This window comes from Lonchura striata, chromosome 5 (assembly GCF_046129695.1).
Source record: "Lonchura striata isolate bLonStr1 chromosome 5, bLonStr1.mat, whole genome shotgun sequence".
Classification (NCBI taxonomy): Eukaryota; Metazoa; Chordata; class Aves; order Passeriformes; family Estrildidae; genus Lonchura; species Lonchura striata.
The window spans coordinates 39,660,604-39,677,255 of NC_134607.1; the positions used below are offsets into that span (position 1 = coordinate 39,660,604).

The following is a 16,652-nucleotide window of genomic DNA, read 5'->3' on the forward strand; positions in this document are numbered from 1 at the left end:
CAACAGTATTAATCTATCCACATATAATTTCAGAGCCTGAAATTTAAATTTCAGGAAAAACAGCTGTTTGGGGAACATAAAGATATCTAATTTTAATCAGCACACGTAGACTAACCTGCATGTGAAGTTTTCATAGCTATCATTCTGCCTAGGTTTTAGTGAATTTTGTTAGTGCAGCTTAGACCAGTTCTGGCTTCTTAACACAAGTCTTAAGTCTGGAATCAGATGCTCTTTCTTCGCCCACTTTGATGGGGAATGCTGCTCTGAATCTTCCTCTTTATAAATAATGGCTGCACATACCCCACTGAGTTGTCAGGAAAATTAATTTCTTAACATTTGCAAATCACTATGGAAATTTTCAACATGCTATTTCAATAGCGGCCATAACCTGTAGGAGTATAAAACTGGCAGAGTGGCACATATCCAATCCATCAGTAGAAGCAAATTTTCCTTTAGTAATGGCAAAGACCTGTTGTTTAAAAGGAGGAAACATTCACCTCAATATAACTAATAAATTTTAAATGCTGCACAAGTTTAGTTTTATTTTTGTGGGATTGCTGTTGTTGAGTATTTGTTTGGTTTTTAATAATATTAATCTAATATGCCTCTTCTAAACAAGGACTTGTGTCTCATGTATCACCAATCATGCTCTCTTCAACCCTCACTGGATGCTGCAGAGCACAGGCTGCAGGCCTCTGCCCTCCAGCATGAGATTTAATTATTTTGCTCTCAGCATGAATAACTAAAATTGTTATTGTTCACCAAATGATCCAGCCTGCCTAAAATCCACTTAACAGTATTTGACTCTGACCTCCTAACATAGTGAAATCTCTTATGCTGGCTGAAACAGTATTTATGTGAAACCACTCCATAGTAGAGAAATAAAGTAATGGTCATGCAAATTAGGTTCAAAAGTATAATTTATTTCGTAACAGTATCCTGGCTTTCTTACTTTATATTAATATTACTATATTGTTTAAATATGTTTTTTTTTAATATTAAGTATTAACTATTTTGTAACTTTAAATAACACACAAGAAGAAAATAACTATGGGAAAGTGTGAAACTTATTCAGCAGGCCAAAATACCCTGCAAAGCCATTATCTTGGTATCTAAGGAGAAAGAATACATCACACTGGTAAATTCAGCTTAAATAATTACATTTGACAAATTAAGCATCATGCTCGAAGAGGAAGCATAGTCATCCATCTTATGCCTTAGGAATGCAGAAGCACCCCTGGCATGTACAGCAACTCTAAGGAGGGAAAAGAATATATTAGAGGGTAGCAGGTGATTGCAGGCTGCCACAGCAGGAGGAAGGGCTCTATGTGTGTGGCTGGAGCAGCTTTGAAAGCCCACTAAGGTTTACAGGAGCAGAGCCTTGAAGAGCATTTGCACAGATGGATATCCTTCATATAAAGAAATGACTGCCACATTTGAGTGTGCCTTCCTAACACTTGCTTTTTTTGGGGTAAGAAAAACTACTGAGTCTTTGAAGATGGATTTTTTTTTTTTTTCCTCAAAGCATACAGTACCAATAAAATTAACTTTCCATCACCTAAATAGCAGGACTTGGATGAAAAGACAATTTGCCTGGTATCCAACTCTACATAAGCTTCGGGGTTTCTTATGCTCTTGTAACAAAGTTCATGGAGTATGCTTCTGTACAAACTGTATTGAAATAGCCATCACTACTTCTTCTGTGGTTATCTGCTCAAACTTTAGGTCTATTTTTATTGAAATCACATATTACTGACTCATGACAAATTCATGGTCTGATAAATGATTCCTGAATTGAAGTTTACATGTCATTTTTAGGAGGAAAATGTTTCAGAGAAATGTTTAGGAGAAAATCTGTCATTCAATTAAAAGAGATTTTTATATGATTGGAATACAAAAAAAATCAGAAAAAAAAAAAGGAACAGTGGGTTTTACAATCCATCTAATTTTGTTTCTCTGTATCATCTGATCTTAGCTTCAATAACACAATTAAAAACCATTTGAACATGGTGTTTCTTCATACTGCTTTCTCCAGTGACATCGAACAGAGCAGACAGCTTACACTGAGTGGCTCTTTCATGGACTGCTTACATCTGTAAAAATCCTGTACATAAACCATGTCACTACATCTATACTTTCAGTGCTTGGCATGCTATCCACACAAATTTAAAGAGACCACCAGAAACAGGCTTATCACTACTGATAACAAGACAGATTGTTCAGCTTTATTAAAACAGAAATACTTATTATTAATAAAAAGGGTGATAGTCTGTTCATAATTCATTAATTCATGCTTATCACTTTGGTTTCTTTTTTTATTCAAACACTTGGAAAGCCACCTTAAAAGAAACAGGAGATAATTGCAGAACCTGAGTTGAGCAATCTTAAATACCAAATCAGAAACTGCAGAAGCAGACAGGACCATGAGTTACAAAGACACAAAAAAGCAATTTATTAAAGAATCGTTAAAAGATAACCTGCAATATGGTTTTTAAGTTCAAAAACCAGTCTAGAAAAATTATTTGCCTAATTTAGACATGTTAAAATTTTATTTCTCAAGGCCATTTATTTCAAAAATGTTTAGAAATCATGTGACACATTTAATGAACATTCTATACTTATTTAACTGCACACTATAATGGAGATAGGAACAGGCTCAGGACAATAGTATTACAGAGTCAAAAAAATAATTTTTTTTTTTTTTCAGAGAAATTTTGATCATTTCCCAACCTGAACTTGCATAAACATATTGAGATCAAATGCACTGGTGTAAGTGAATTCTAAAGCTTTATTATCTAATATTTCTGAAATCAGTTTTGCACTGTCCAGGACTCATGCTCAACAGTGTTAAAATTCATAATATCTCTGTTCTGTGAATCAAAGTTTTAAATACTCTATTTATATTGACTAAACTACCTCTGGAATGAGATCTTTCTAAACAGAGACAAAATTTTAACTCCAAAATTTGCTACAGTAATTTGCTACAAACAACAGTAAGTGCATAAAAACATCTCATTAAATAGTTTTTATGACACAAACAACTTAAAAAGGTAAAAATTATGTTTTGATGCAATTGATTTAATTTGCATATTTGTGTGTGCAAATACATTATATACACACAAAAATATATATACATGCATACATATACGTGCATTATATAGACATGTATATATGTATATACAGACACATATATATATCTATGCATATATATATATATATATATATATATACAGGCACATACAGTAAAGGTGAAGAATTTTATTTTATTTTATTCAGATTTATTTTGAAATACTATTTCAAAATACTCCATGTAGCTTGTTTGAGAAAAACTTTACTTCAGAAGTGTATCTAGGGTGAAGTATTGCACCCTACAGAGTGAGACTGGTGACATAAACTGATCTGGACCCACTAGATACTGTGATGCATCTCAATGCAGTGACAGCTGGGGACCTGTCTTACCAAATTTGTTATCTGTGCAGAGATTCTTGCTGAACTTAGTAAAATTTAATATGCTGTCCACAATGTGTGGCACCTGCCTCCTCATTCACACTATGCAACATCAGCATCTATCCTTCCTGTATTTTATGATTAAAAATAAATGTCTATATAGAATTTCCTACATGCATACTGCATGTCTTCCCAATATTTGCCTTGAGTATCCAAATTCTGCAAAGATATAAGAAAAAAAAATCATAATCCAATCCAATAGCAAATAGGAAAAAATACTGAGTTGCATCCCTGACTTAGGGATGAAAAGTATTATGCTGGAAGTTTTCCTGAACCATCCAGTAACAATACTGGAAAAAAAGAGCTGAGACCATCTTTAAGGTGCAGTAAAAGTTCCCAAAACTATAAATAGAATACATCCCTGCAATTGTTATCTTGTAACATGATGCAACAGATATTCATTGCTGGGCAAAGAACTTGTGAACCCAGATTAAATTAAAACAATTTCAATAAAGATAATATATTAGGTATTTTTCCCTTTTGATGTCTCTGCATTCAAAAATTGAAATTACTTTGGCCTTCTGTCTCCTGCTCATTGATTTGGTATAGAACTACAGAACCATGGTGACCAGCTGGCCATCTGATGAGACAATGACAACAGATAAGATTTACTTGAATTATCAATAGCCAGCCCACTTAAAGTTTATCTTAATTACAAGGGTTTTTCCCCCCACCTACAGTTCATGTACAAGACAAAAATTAGTAGCAATTATATGTGTAATATGGAAGACTTATTCCATTAAGATCATTTGAGAAATGACAGATGGTTAATCTCTTTAAGACTTCATATTAACTCAATTAAAGTCTAATTGGCAGAGTTAATTTAAATCGCAGTATATGCACACTCTTTTAAAGAGTAAATGCCATGAATTTATTGAACTATTTGCTGGAAAGTGTCCAAAGAAGGGCATTGAAACTGGCAAAGGGACCAGAGAACAGGTCTTATGAGGAATGTCTCAAGGAACTGGGATTGTTTAGCCTAAAAAAAGGAGGCCCAGGAGGACCTTCTCCACAACCACCTGACAGGAGGTTGTACACATGTGAGGGCTCAGTCTCATCTCCAAAGCAGCAGGCAACAGGACAAGAGAAATTGGCCTCAAGTTGTGCTTGGAGGTTTACACTGGATACTAGAAAAATATTCTTCATTGTAAGGGCTGTCAAGCACTGGAACAGGCTGCCCTGTGAAGTGTTTGAGCAACCATCCCTGGAGGCATTTAAAAGACATGTATATGTGGCACTTAGCGACATAGTTCAGCGGTGGACTTGGCAGTGCTGGGTTGGACTTGATGATCTTAAAGGACTTTTCCAACCTAAAAGAGGTTATGATTTTATATTTTTCAAATGTTTCTCTTTAAAATTTTGATTTATATTCCCCAATTCATTTTTCTATAGATATTTCTTCATTTAAATGAAAAATAGAAGCTGTGTTTTAATTACTCATAGAGGTACCATCACACAGTTCGCCCTTAGTTAATGCTTGAGACATTAATAACTAATGACCACCAGCAGCTTCAGTTCAAACCTGGGGCCACCAAAAGTCAGGTCTACGAGAGTTTCCTCCCTCCTAATCCTGTTACTTGACTGATTTTTATCTTCATCTATTCCCATATATCCATGCTGTTCTTGGTCCTCATTTTCTACTTCTTTGTTCAGTGCAGTCATAAATGACAATTTCTGTAGAGCACCTGCTTGCTTCCTCCCACAGCAGGATCAGGGAGAGAATCAGAAAGGCAAAAGTCATAAAACTTATGGTTTGAGACAAAAAAGACAAGTTGATGGATGAAATACATATTTCATGGCCTACCCTTATTCCCTCCATCTTCCTCTGCAGCTTTTCATCAAATCACTTTGACTTTGTTAAACCTGCCTAAGATTCATCTTCCTTAAAATGTGTTTTGTAATTTACAATTTCATGGAATAATACATATTTTTACAAAATACACTCATCTCATGGAAGCTTCTATTGCAATATTAACCAGTGTTCCTCCATGTAACATCCTGTAATTTTTATACTTTTCAACCAGTTAGTCAGAGTAAATATGTTAAAAAATATTTTGCCTGACAGCTGAAGTTAAAAAAGCTTTAATTTATCTCCACTTTATTTCAATTCTGCCATTTTCTATATTCCCTCTTGAACAGAAAAGTTTAAGGCAGAATTTTCTAAAGTATTTAGCAGAGACTCAACTGTTTCCCCTAAAGGAACATCTGTAACTCCCACTGATTACAATGGCAGGATTGTAGCATAAATGCAAAATTATTTTGAAAATCCCACCCCTTAAGAGATTTCAGTCTAGACCTTGATACCCACTTCTTCTCTGGCTTAATTCAAACTGATCTCTTAGTATATTTTACCAGTGACATTTTAAAATGAGGTTTCTATCTTTTAAAAGGTATTTCATTGAGTATACTTTCTAGATTTCCTCCACAGACTAATCTCTTTTTTTTTTTTTTTTTTTTTTTTTTTTTTTTTTTTTTTTTTGTTAATCTAGCCAGATGCACTATTTATTCCTAGGTAAATCTTACTTAATTCCAACTTTCATTGTATACAAAACTTCCCAGACATCTGTAGTGGTGCTCCCTACTTTACTGCTAGTAGAACAGTAGCCAGACTAGAGCTGCAGATACAATTTCCTCAGCCAACTGAAAAATATTTATTTTAATTCTTCTAATTCCAACCCTTTTATTTACTGCTTCCTTACTAAAAGGCTCCATGTTATTACAAGTCTGCCACTAGCAATAAATACCCATTGGATATTTGGCCTCCCTCCCATACATATTTCTGTTACACAAATAAAAGCTGTAAAGTAACCTGACTGCTGTTGAGGCTGGTAACTTGCTGCCTGTTTTCATGTTTCATTAGTAACAATTTAGAGATTACCCACACAACCAGAAGGCTCCATAAAAACACTTCTGAACACTTTCTCAGCACAAAGTTAACAGAAGGTGGATATGAACAAAGTGATAAAGAAAGATGTCTCAACAATCAAAACTGCCAGAGAACAGTAATGTTCTCAAAACTCTCTAGGAACAGCTGGTACTGCTTCTATTCTTTTTGAATAGCATTGTGGTCAGGTTTGTCAACACATTTCAGAGGCTACTGAAAAATCAGTTATAACATCACACCACCATTACCTAAGTCAGCACTTGTCTGGCAAAGAAATGAGAGGCACCACAGTGGTGGATGAAATGCTGCTGTTGCTTTGATCCTGTTCTTGTCTGTAGGAATCTGGAGCAACTCACCTAATCATAAATGTTGGGAAACAATGGGCTTTTTTTCTTTCTTCTCATGCAGCAGAGAGATTCTTAGCACATGAAGTAGTTTCTCTCATCTCCCTGACAGTGCTCCGACTCAGACACTCGGATTACTCACTGTATATCAAGGACAGCACTATTTTTGATAAAACAAGATGCTTGAGCTCTCTAGGGAGAGGAGGCCTTCTTTAAGTGTTGCTCACATGATTTTAAAGAGAGTTCTCTACTCATAAACGGGGATGAAGTTATACTTCAGTGATGTAAGGTAGAACAATATTGCTCCTTTTCACTTTGGTCATCCTTGATGCCATCTCCAGTGACACACCCAATTTTCCCTAGCATAATTCCCCCTGATAGTTTACAGAGGCACACCAAAACAGCACAGCAAACGTATCCTTCATGAACAGCGCATATCAGCTGCCTTCCCTGGACACAAAAGCAACTGGGGAGAATGGTACAGCCAGTCCTCACCACTGTGCAACATCAGGGAGGAGCTAACACACACACCCGACCTTGAAAGCCATGAAGTGCTCCTGGCTGCTGCAGTTCAAATAGAGCTCTTGATGCCAGAAGATAACCTGCACTGAGCTGCCTGAACTGATTCTAACAAAAAGCTGCACAGCACAGTAAAGGAGATGCAATGAAATGTGCTCAATGTTCCTTCCCCCACGGCTGTATGAAACTTGACACTGGCTAACTTGTTCCAATGGGTAGATTTTCCAGACCACACATGCTTTTGTTGCCACAGTTCAATTTCTAGTGTCTATCAAGCTTACAAATAATTACTTCTGTACTTACATCATAAAATCATTAAGGCTGGAACACCTATAAGATACTTATGTGTATTTTATATTGATAAATAAGTATATGCATAAGCACATCTTAGCAAATGGCACATATCTGAAAAATTCTGCCATCAAATTTGCTGCCTTGTTTAAGGACACCATCAATTGTTCCAACATGCAAAACCACAGATATGAAGTCTACAGTATTGTTCACATCTCAAAAAGTCAAAATATAAATTTAGAATCAATCAAGTTAATAAGTAAACTTTGAGCAGATATTCCATTTTGCTGCTATTACTATAATCCCAGAATGACTTCACTTCTGTAACCCTACTTCCTTCACAAGTCTGTTCCTTGGAAAAGTTAGGATTTAAGCAGAGATGTTGTGAACAACTCTGGAGTACTTAAATCTAAGATGAAGCCCATCCTATGGAAGGTGTATTAAGGTAAACCCAAGGTATTCAAAGCAGACTGTAATATCTGTTCAGACTACCAACAAAAACTTTATTTACTTCTCAAGCATTAAAATGATGCAGACAGAATTTAAGTTCACCCAATTTCACCTTCTGAAGGGTTAGGAACAAGGTAAACTTTTCTTTCCAAATATTTGTACACTCCAAAATTTTAAAAACATTTGAACAAATTAGAATAGATACTCTTGATGAATGCTCACCTTTCTAGAAATCAGTCTTATCTTGAGTCACACTGGCCATTTATCCCTGCTTTAAGCAGCATGAAACTTTTAGTTTTGTTTCTTTAAATGCACTGTCATTTAAAGACTCTACTAAAGGTTTCCAAATCCTAAGCATCAAAGTTAACACTGTGTGACAGCTGGTGTGTTCCGAACTCATCACATTTACTCGTCTGTAACAGGGCAAATGACACAATTACCTGCTGTAATTACTCTTGCTGACAATATATTTTTCCTGGTGATTGGTTTGTGTGACTCAGAGCTGCTTATCTTTGTCAGTCCAGTCCAAATCTCCATTTCCATGTGATTTGGACATTAACTTACAAACTATTTACAAATTAGTTCAAATATCTGCCAAGACAGATATTTGGGATAGTATAAATTCATCTTTTATTGCATGATTAAGCAATCTACCACGCTAATATTATTTTGCATTAAAAAATAACTATGCATGAGTAAATTCTGTGCCCCATTCAAAGTAAATTGGAAAGGGGAATACAATGAAGGAATAAAATTTAAATAAATAAGGACATTGATATTTTTTGAAAATGCTCATTTCTAAAGCAAAACATGAATTGAAAAAAAAAAAAGGATAAAAAATTTATATCCTTAATTCTAATTGCTTATCGTGACAATTTTAAAGAGCAGCTACAGAAGACAACAATGACTTTTGATTTTGAGTAGTGGGATTTACAGGCTAATCAAGCTAGCTCAATGCATGTGTTTTCTCTGGAATACCTTTTACTTTAAAAATATGAAATACATAAAATTCCTTGCACCATTTCTCCAAAGAATATATTTTAGAGGATGTGCAAAGACTGCAGCATATAACAACAGAAAGAAGCAGATACTGTCTTTTTGAGATGATTTGGAAGCTTTTCAGAATGAAAAGATATTCCCATAAAAACTCCTGTGAATAATTTATTGAAGCAGCTTCCTATTTTATTGCTAAGCTTGTTGACAGAGCTCTTAGTCCTTGATAGAAACATTGATATATTTAAAGGTTTTTTTGTTATCTGATGAGATAGGGGGGTATGTCAATTTTTGCACAACTGTTTACATGAACAGTAAAGGGCATGGTTTCAAGAAGGCAAATTGATTACTGTTCCTGAAATAATTCTGATTTTCAGCTTTCTAGTTCAGTCTTGAAGATGCCACAAACCCACTAGTGTTTTCTTAAAAAAAAAAAAATAAAACCAAGACAGAACAGTTCTGTGAGTCTTGTGTATTGATAATGTCCTCAGGAAAAAATATAAAGTATCTTTTATAGACACAGTACTTTGAGAAACACTACCTCACAAATTCAACTTCACTAACAGAAGTGATATTTCACCCCAACCCCTTAGGATTATATTGTACAGCAGCACAACACAGATAGCAATACTTCCCTTTTTATCGATGTGATTTTTGTCAAGTTACTGATGATGATTTCACCTGTCTTAGGAGCATTAGAAGATCATAACCCTAGGGATGGCCAACATATTATCTCAGTAGGTAGTATTTGCTCCTTCTTTTTGAGATTGGCTTTTTGAGTGCTGTACAGAGGTCTTGCCAAACATGCTGTTGCCGTTATTCATTCACATGAGCTGGCAAACACTGACAGAGCAAATACAGGAACTGAAACTAGCTTTAGACAAAATTAGAAGGACAGTGGAAGTGGGAGTTTGACTTGCACACTATGCATTCATACATGACCAACCACAGCCTGGCTGCAGAATCACCAGCACATTTTAGTGTGAACCAGGAATTACATGCAAAACCAAAAATATAAGCCACTCTTTGGGACTACACATAGGAAAACAGACATTGGGCGAGTCAGTGAAGTGGATAAATCCAATATGTTTACTTTTTGCATTTCAAGGTAGACTTCAGCATAATTCTGTGTGCAAAGAAGGACTAGGAAGGATGCAACTCCTGCTGTGATCAAGGAGTCTCTACTACAAGAATGCAGTTTGGTATGGTGAAGTCTAAGGTTTTGTAAGTCAATAATCAGTCCAAAAAACTGAAAAAGGGTAGCAATATTGATAGAGAACTATTGCAGAGACAAACTGTCAAAGAAGATGACATACTAAATTGCAGTGACTGACAGTATAAAACAGGAGATAAGGAAATAGTCCTCCATTATCATAAAGCAGATTAATCTCTCATAAAAATTTCACTAAAAACAAAGGACACTTCTAAGTTGTTTCAGGAGTCAGTGATTATAAGATATGCCATGTGGCATGCAGTAGGAATCAAACTGTAAAGAATTAAAGGTTTCCATACCCACAGATTGTCTGAACTGAAATAATTCAGATATTCCTATCTATCAAAACAGGAATCTTCTATATTCATTCAAAGAAAAAGCTTGCAACTATAATATTAAAAGAAAAAGCTTCTGAAGCCCTGGACAATATTAAAAAGTATTATGTCTCCCTTTACCAGTGTTGGAAGTTAGCTTTCTTACCCTTTGTCTTTTCTAAAAACTGTGTTGTCTTCGATTAGAAATGTTTTTTTGACACTAGAATTCCAAAAGACAGACATGATATCCATATACTGCCAGCAGTATCCACTACCCTTAAACCCCAGCTAAATGGTATAATGGCTATAGACAACTTATTTTGCTGTGAATGTGTAGAAAACCACTGACTTCAATACAGCATGATCACATAACCTTAAATAACTCCACTGTTCCTTTTTTAAAAACTGTCTTGCTTCATGCAGTAGTTCCAGTCTCTCTCTGACCTTGGCTGGAGTCCCTCTGAGAACAGGCAACACTCTCCCGGCATGAGGCCATCACCAGCTGGCTCAGACATGATAGATGTGAGCCATCCAACTTCCCTCACTTCTGGCTTGCTCAGTGAGACAGGAGCAGATTCCCATCTCCTAAGCCAGAAAGATCCTTATGACTTCAAACAAACTGTCCTCAAGGCTGCCTACTGCGTTTCCTGATCTTTGCAGTCTGTCACAGCCTGTGATCATCCACAGGAGGACAGGCCAGGGGAGGTCCAGCTGTGAAGGGATGTCACACTGCAATGAACCAAGGTCTTGGGCGGGATCTGCTAATCCTATCGTGATGATTGCCTCGAACCTGGAAATAGACAACTGAGCTGGGTCCACTGAATTCTTGACCTCTGTTGATCAGAATGTGAGCTTAGACAAAGACGTACATTAGGGTGTCTTAACTGCAAACTAAATGCCACCTCCTGCGTCAACCTCAGTCAAATTCTAACATAAAAAGTCAATGTAATTACCTTAGTAATTAATAATTAATTTAGTGCTGCATGTTTTGTCAGATTTTCTATTTTTATAATATACTGTGTTAATTTTGCTATACTCCTACACTTCTTTCCAATCATATTGTACTGACACAGCACATAACTGCACTGTGGAAGCTGACAAGGAATGCTGAGTGATTGAAAAGCTGTAGAGTGCTTCAGAACACTGAGAAAAAGGAGGTGCACTGGATGTCTGTCCTAATGCTGTGATATAAATATCAAGCAACATCAATGCTTGGAAATACTGTAATTTCAATTTTTTACATTAAAAAAAAAGGTTTCACTCCTTTCTGAGTTACTTGTAAGCTAAGTATATTCTCAGGTTGATATCTAGAACTCCTTCAATATATTGAAAAATTCCTCATTGCACAAAGAATGCAAAATATATTCCTTGTAGAACAAACTAATCAATTCTGATGTATGCTTCTATAGAAAGATAAATTTTAAACCAAATATAGAAATCGTAGAAATGCAAAATAGAAACTGCTCCTGATATAATACCTTTTACCAGCCTTTGCTCCGAAGGTCAATAGGAAATTCGTATTATATAATGCATTGATAGATACATAGATAAGGACATACACGCACACACACGTACATTAAATATATATATATACACATTTGGTAAAAAAGTGACTTGTGTAAAAAAATTAAGTATTTAGTACTGAAAATCAAACATTTGCATCTTTGTCAAGGGAATACATTTTCTGTTTAACAACTCAAATCACATTCTACCAAGGATCCTTTAAAAATGTGTCGGATTTTGATCAGCTGAGAAATCCATCCTGCTATAATTGCATAGCCAGATGAACAGCTGTCATGAACTGGGTCAGTAACCAAGGAGAAGATGGGACCTAAAAAGTATCCTCTAGGAAAAAAAAAAGTTCACATTTCAAGTTGAAACAGACTCAAAACTAAGTTGCTGAGGATAACCTGATTCAATCCAAATAAAGCATAACTGAGTTCAGTTGTATAAGATACAGCAGATAGATAAAAATTACTTCTGTTGTTATCTTAGTAATGTGGTCGCATAGCAACAAGCTCAGTCTAAGCGATCATTCCTTTATTAGCTTTGTGAATTATCGTACCGCTAGAAAGTGGATATTGGAGAGAATTCATCCTCAAAGAAGATTGAGAGCTTTATGTAGGCTGACATACTATAAAGCAGAATGGAAATGGGGCCAAGCAATAGAAACCAGAATCAAATAGGCTTTGAGTTGAAAATGCTCCATGCACACAAGCTGACTTCTACAGTGCTTATTACTAATAGCTACCCTGGCAGTACAGCTGGACACCATTGCCTCAGAGGAGTTTGCATTGCACATTACTTCCAGCATAACTGGGGTGGGAGTGTAACCAAAATTGGAGATGGGGATTCAGATGATTTGTTTATCCACATCACTATATTCTCTGGTGGTTTGCTGAATAAAACATTTCCTTACTCAAGCTCTGGTATGTCAGTACAGTGATGGTACAGCCAGCCCTTGTCAGTATGTGTGTTTATTGCTTTGTCCCTTGCACCATTCTGAACGATTAGTCTGCTCTTATTTAAGCACTGTCAGTGAACTCAGCTCCTCTATAAGATGCAGAACTTGAGGAAGACTAGAATGTTGCTGAATTCATCAAAAATAAGTCAAGGGAAATAAACAGGAAGAAAATAGATTTTTTTTATTGTTATCATGTCTCACATTACAGCATTTTTATGAAGCCAAGTTGGGACACTGTAAGCCTATGACTCCTCTGAGGTACCATTCTATTTTTTAACTTCTTCGCAGCAGTAAAGGGTAAAGGGCATACAGCAGTGCTGAATAAAGTTGAGGCCATATTTAGTCACTTATTAAAATGTGGTCTCATTTACCAATGTATACTAAGCACTATCAGTTCTTATTATCTTCAGGATAACTTGTGGATATGCTTGTGTGTCTGAAAAAAGCAGGCAAATTTTATACTTGAACTGAGGACAAGCATGCAGCTTTAAACTGAAGATAGATGACTTCATTCAACTATGGGTTACTTCAGTCTTACCCTAGCTTTTGTCCATGGAAACTCAGATAACTACATTATTCTTAGAAGACGTTAGTGTTAGTGCTAAAACACAGCACACATGCCTCACATGTGAGCTAGATTTTACTTATAATTTAAAATACATAAAGGTATTTCTTTTCAGTTCTCAGAACTCATTTTGGGGATCTGAAATGTTCAGTTGTGAAAAAAGCTAGCAATACATGATATTGGAAAATACCCATGCTTCACAGCTAGCTGAAATCCTACCAATGTACACTGGTACAAAACCATTTTCAACCCCACATCAGAACCCAGAAATAAACTTTTCCTGAACATATGAACTGGTATGTGGTCTAGGGAATAAAGATGGATTTACCTTCAGCATTCTCACAAGAAATTCAACAAAACTTTTTCTCAAATATCCCTGCCATTAAACATCACTTACAGTGCACAGTATAGAAAAAAAATAAGACTTCTTAGACTGTTTATGTCCCAAACAATTGATGGATTTATAAGTCAAAAATAAACCAATGAAATCTGAACAGAAGCCCAGAGGCAGATGCACTTTTATGAACTTGAGTTTCTAGATGCCAAGAGGAATCATTTTTCCAAAGTGTGTCAGAGTACTATGTTAATAAAAAACCCCATGTGACAGGGACTGTATTTCCCCTCAAAACTAAATGTAGCTTGCAAGAAACAGAGGATAACAACTAGGCAAAAAGCTGAAGTCCTGATAATCTGGGCATCTGAATTACAAATGGTATGAGCTGTAATTCCAACAAAATTATAGGTCTTTATAACTAGAATTTTAAAGTCCTTCCAGATACCAGACTGTTTGTTCCCAAAGTGGTGGCATCTGCACTTAGGGGATAAGGATGGGCTGCATTTGCACTGCAAAGACGGCACTTCTATTTTCTCATAAGCACCCTCAGAAGAGTTCTATTGTAAAATAAGTATTAATGAGTTTAATGCATTAATGAGAAGGAGGCAAGACTCAAACTTTGGCTACACACTATATGAGAAAAAAAAGGAGAAAAATACCAAACCAAAACGTAGCTTTCTTAAGCATGGACATCACTAGTGGCATTAGCTGAAATCCAAGTAGATGCATAGGTTGTTTATAAATCACAGAGAGCTAGAAGAATAGAGCCAAACAGGAGAGCTTAGGAAAGATGCAGTTTTGCTTTCAATGGGCAAAGCAAATGTAAAATACATCCCACTGATATAACCAATTGGAAAACATTAATAGCTGCATGGGGAAAATGGCAGAAAGGTGGACAAAAGAGTATCAGACATGTGAGAGCTGAATGGGCTAAGTGTGGCAATCAGTTTATGTCAAGGTGAATTTTTCCAGTCATCCCACAGGATCATTAGCGAGTAAAGAATATGGGTCAGACTTGAAAAACTAATGTCAAAAGGTACTGGCCACATATCTGCAGGCTGGTATTTTCCTCTACATTTCCCTCTTACTATTGAAATCTCCCAAGTAATTATTAATTAGTATTACTGCTATCATAATCCCTACTTAATGCACATTCATCATTGTTATGCAACTAAATATGTAGTTTTCTCCTTAAATCTTTTCCATATGTCAAATCAATCTCCCCAGACTCTTAATTATTTTAATGTTGATCTTGGAATTCCTTCCAATTTGCAACAGATTTGTGATTTAATTTGATTTGCAAAATACACAGAGCTGCCAGTATTCCCAAGAATTAACATTTCAGGTGTCACTCAACTTACTACAACCATTTTTCTTGGTAATTTATGTGAAAACTATTATTAGACTTCAGTTTACTGTGAGAGGCTATCACAGAAAAAAAAATTAATTGCTGCTGAATGCATTGACACCATTTTCAGAAAAATGCTGTTAGAAAAATCTCAGACTCAGGTAGAGGAGGAGGGAGGTCCAGCTGGATACAGATAGTTATTGTTTGGTGTATTCAACATATTCCTCATTGCTTTGACTGGGTTTTTTCATATGACCAAGTCAAAAAGGACAAAGACCAAAGCTGCGGGCTTTGAGCAAACCGATCTAGTGGAAACTGTCCTTTCCTATGGCAGAAGGGTGGAACTAAATGTTCTTCTAAGTCCCTTCCAACCCAACCCATTCTATGAGTCCATGATTCTAAAGAACTACTTAATCTCTCCTAGTTTGACTCTGAAGGAAAAAAAAACCCAAATGTACCCAACATAGTTATGAGATGTTATATAAAATCCTTCACTATTTTCTTTACAAATCAGAAAACAAACCCAAGAGCACAAACATGATGGTACCAGGCTATAATGCACAATAATGGCCCTACAGACGTAAAATCTCCATTCGCCAAGTCTTCTGGCAAAAAACAGCATGAATTGGCTAAAGTTAAAATTAAAAGGAAACAAAAAATAATCTGAAATGGATTGACAAAAGTGGTTATGAAAAAACATTATACAGTCTGCAGATACTTAAAACACATATGTGAGCATTCAGCTCCACATTTGGCAGCGGTCCCACACAGCTCAAATGGACATCGTTGCTAGTGTGTCCAGAGCATGCTTGGAAGAAGTAACCCACAATCTGCAGCATGCCCAGTGTGCTTTTAATAATTAATCAGCTAAGAATTCATATGTATTTTCTGCCAAAGTACAGCACAATTGCAAAGTCTCACTGGTGTCTAGGTACAAAGTTGTAGATTATTCACTTCTCTCAAAAAAACCCAAAAACCAAACGCTAACAAACCACAAAACACAAACATAAAAAAACTACCATAAGTATGTAATACATACTTTCATAAAACCCATAAAACAGCATGTACAAACATTAATTCAAAGATTCTGGCTTCTATACTAACACTTACATGCTCTTCTTCCAGTCAGTCATTTATCATCTTGCCCAGACCACACGGACAGGGAGAACTGAGCACCCACACTTGCCCCTCCAGTACCATCAAATGTGAAACATGAGACAGCCCCTGGGGAGGAGGAGGTCCTTGGGAGGGTAGCAGCAGCTGCATTAGCTCACCCACATCATCTCAGTGACTCCAAACCTCAAGAGAGGCAGAGCACACCACCAGCACTTCCACCAGAGCAATTTACATTGTTTATCCCTTTTATGCCAAACAGAAAGCAAAAAAATAAATAAAAGGCACATAAACAGAGCCTTAAAAGTCATCT

The 16,652-nt window shown here is 36.0% G+C and overlaps 1 protein-coding gene across 2 annotated transcripts in view; it reads right to left on the minus strand.

The window, feature by feature from the left end:
* NELL2 (neural EGFL like 2) overlaps positions 1–16,652 on the minus strand; it is a 131,679-nt gene that overhangs the window by 39,083 nt on the left and 75,944 nt on the right. The gene's annotated exons all lie outside the window — the stretch shown is intronic.